At 38.4% G+C, this 3850-nt stretch overlaps 1 long non-coding RNA gene across 1 annotated transcript; it reads right to left on the bottom strand.

Annotated features, from left to right (window-relative positions):
- Window positions 1–2943: 2943 nt before the first annotated feature.
- On the bottom strand, window positions 2944–3650 carry LOC113472866. The gene is made up of 2 exons (XR_003395014.1): window positions 3215–3650; window positions 2944–3125 (listed from the first exon to the last, which is right to left on the bottom strand). It is a non-coding gene; the product is annotated as an uncharacterized LOC113472866 (long non-coding RNA).
- Window positions 3651–3850: the final 200 nt, after the last annotated feature.

Raw genomic sequence — 3850 nt, 5'->3', positions numbered from 1 at the left:
GTTACTGGCGTTTTTCAGGTTGTATTTAAGGGGGCAGGGGCCTTCCTGGAGCCTTAAAAAATCCCCATTAACCATTATTGCTTACCGGGTTTGCTATTTAGGTCTTTATCAAGGAAACTGCCTATAGTGACTACTGTTTTGTTTCTGCCTGTTATGCAGACTATATGCTGGATCAATAAACCGACCAATAAGGGGAGGGGAGGGGCAGAGGCGTGAGGACTCTGAGCTTACTTGGTCCCTCCCCCCCTCCGCTGGTAAAATCCTTCTATACGAGGCCTATGCTAGTAATGGACATAGTTCCTTGTATGAGAGCATTGCTTTTTGAGAATCTAAAGAATGACAAGAAAAAAGAGAAGAGAGAAGAAGAAGAAGAGAGATAGAAAGAAGAAGAAGTAATGAAGTGAAAGAAATAATGATTTTTTTTTTTTGACGGTGAGGACAAAATGTGGTTTCTTCTCGCCTTCTGTGAGCATTGAAAGCACTTGGATTGATGAGTGAGTTTTTTTTTTTTTTTTTTTTTTACTTTGTTAGGGCTTTATCTACGGAATACTGACTTGGCGACTTCCTTGGGTTGATGTGTTGTATACAGACCTATATCTGGATCAATCAAACCAGACAGGGAGGTGGTGCTTTGGGCAGCACTTATTGTAGTATGTAATTAATTATACACATATGTCGTAATGACAATCCGTTGTATACGGGCTACTGCAGTCTTCTTTGTATGAGTGCCTATTCCGTTGCTGGATGGTTACATGACATTGAGCAATAAGATTTTTTTTGATTTTGTTTCAGCTTGCGACGTGAGATCAGATGTTATGTTTCCGTCTCCCTTTTCGTCAATTGTTTGCAGCAGCGGATTCGACGCCTGACCGCAAGTTTCTCGTTTTCTCTTCATTTTGATCCAGTATTGATTAGTTGTGGTAGGGTGTTTTGTGAGTGTTCGCATGATGAACGTCCAGGTGTTGTAGTGTGCATTGTCTATGATGTTACATTAGTTCCACACATTCTTACTTTCATTCTTTTTGCAATAGTACGTTAGGTAGATTTTTCTTACGTATAAGTTTATAGGACGGGTCAAAAAGTAAAGGTGCTAATTGGCAAAATCCCTGCCGATTGGGCGGATTTTTGACCGAATTTTTCCATCCCTACTCAGGACGCAAGATGGTTGTAAAATGTCGCAAGCAGACGGAGAAGAACATGTGTTAGGCAGGTTTGTGTTGTTTGTTTTTTTTTTGTTTTTCTTTTTGTGTTTTCTTATTCATGTTCAAGTAGCTACTGGATTCGATGGTTTGGAAATCCCGCATTCCTCAAATAGCAATACTCGTACACGCATCTTAAAAAAAAAAATGTGTGTTTTTTTTGTTTTTTTGTTCTGTTTTGTTGTAAAAATTTTTTTTTTTTTTTTTTTTTTTTTTTTGTTTTTTTTTTTATTATTCGATGGATTCATTGGATTCAGACAAAAGAAAATACCCCTAAGGCCTAAAGTGTACCTACATAAACATATCATTTTTAAAATAATTATTTTTAAAAATGGAGAAAGAGCAAGAGGGAGAAGGAGAGCGGAAGAAGTGAAAAAAGAAATATTTTTGGTGTCGGATAATGGAAGAGGGTCGATATTTCCTATGTCAGACCTGGGGCAAAGAATACAATTACAAACTCTCTATGTAGATATCTATGTACTTATTTATGTACGTCTATGTAGATACCTATGTACCTATTTATGTACGTCTGTCTCATTTGTCTTGTCAAGGTTGAGTGGCAGAGAGCGTCTCATAATTCTCTTTCCGCTCATTAAAGGAGCGTCTCAGCGTCTTTATTCTCTCTCTCACATTTTCCTCAAAAGAATATTTCTCAAGGAACTTATGTAGAATTGTAGATACATAATTTTACAACTGATATTATTATGATGGGACTACCCCAAGGTTGCAATATTGTCGGACAATCAATCCTTGAAGTAATGTAGAGCTAAAAATTAATTTACTATACGCACCTACTACCGATGTTCATATAATTATTATACTCCCTGTACTATTAGGATAAGGAAAGTGAAAAAAAAGTCGTCCTTTTTTTGACCGGAATACTTTTTTTTGCTTCCTATTTAAACATAATTTTCTAATGACTTATTAGAAAGAGATACATAATAAAATACATATGCTTATATCTAATGCCTATAAATATAGAAAAATAATAAAATTATCTCAAAATTCTAAATTCAATTAAATAGTCCAGGGGCCAATCGCTCGCTTTTTGACCTTTCACTCATTCCCCATTCACTGTCCTAATCCTGAACTACTATGTTTAAAAAACGCCTTCATTTAGCACGAAATACAATCGTAGTGCGGAAAGCATATCTGTTTGATATTTGAAGGCGCACTATGTACCATCACTCGTTATCACTGACCTCTCTCCATTGCACAAGCTTGAAACACGTTTCGTTGTCACCGTATTTTGACGGTGTATAAACTCAACCAGGGCCGAATCTGACTGGGGGTACTTGTGACAAATAGGTTTGGGTTCGCTCTGTTCGAGGAGAGAAAGTCAAATGGTTCCCTGGTCACATAGTCAAGATAATGAGTCCTTATACCTACACTGTGGAGACGGAACATCAGTCCAGACTTGTCCATGCTGATCACCTCAAGAAGTTTGAAGTTCGGAGATCTACTAGGGTTTCTAGACCCCCTCCAAGGTTCAGCTTTTAGGGGGAGATGTGTAATGTAGCCAGTTATTTGGAGTCAGATTCGGTCAGTCTTGCTGTGAGTTTCCAGCGAAATGTTAAAATAAAATTTGTTCTCTTTTCAAACATTCTGCATTTTTCATATTTATTACAGTCCTTATCTTCTTCCTGCTCGTCTTACAGAAGAAGTGTATGTCACATTTCTGAGGGAAACAGAAGAAGCTAGCTAGAAGAAGACAAAATAATGATCTACCAACATGATGGTGCCCCTGCCCATTTCGCTAGAAGAAGCCGTGAGGTTCTAGACCAATTTTTCCCCGGAAATTGGATTGGTCGTGGTGGACCAATCCCATGGCCTGCTAGGTCCCCTGACAAAAACCCAATAGACTATTGTGTGTGGGGATTCATAAAGGATCTCATTTATGAAACACCCGTAGAAAGCGAAGAAGACCTCATAGGCCGGATCCGGATAGTCGCTGCCTTCGGAGGGGATTCATAAAGGATCTCATTTATGAAACACCCGTAGAAAGCGAAGAAGACCTCATAGGCCGGATAGTCGCTGCCTTCGGATTCTTTGTGGAGACCAGAAATATCAGGAAGAGCATGAGGAGAAGGTGCGATCTCTGCATTGAACACGAGGGGCGACAGTACCAACAATTCCTATGAAATACTATGATAGTGTTTGTGTAGTGCACATCGCGATTTTCGCCAAACATTTTGTTGTATCTCCGGTTTCGGTCGTTCGATTTCGACGATCTTGATGTCTAATGAAAGGCAACAAAACAGACAAGTTTTTCCTGATGAGAACCAGATTTCTATGGGGGAAAAGTTTCGAGTTATTCAAGCGGAAAGTTGGTCAAAAAATCTCAAAAACTGAAACTTTGGAGAGAATCACTCCTAAAAATAGGTAAGTTTGTATTTTTTGCACATTATTATGATTGTTCTAGATGTAAAATTTTGTGCAAATTTCAAAAATGAAAACCGATTCTTTCTACGACAAGTAGAAAAAAAGTTATTCAACTTTTTCTGAGGGTGCCTCTCATTTTCCCCAAAACACACAAAATGGCGGTTATCTAGGTTTAGAACTCTCTCTTCGTTCGCTCAATCTCACCTCTTTGTTTTCTGGTTATTTTCAGTTCCACGTAACTTCATCCGCGGAAGTATTGAGCAATCTCT

This window comes from Diaphorina citri, unplaced genomic scaffold, assembly GCF_000475195.1.
Source record: "Diaphorina citri unplaced genomic scaffold, Diaci psyllid genome assembly version 1.1 scaffold9499, whole genome shotgun sequence".
In the NCBI taxonomy this organism is placed as follows: Eukaryota; Metazoa; Arthropoda; class Insecta; order Hemiptera; family Psyllidae; genus Diaphorina; species Diaphorina citri.
The sequence above is the reverse complement of the archived record's forward strand: the minus strand, read 5'-3'. Positions and strand labels throughout refer to the sequence as shown.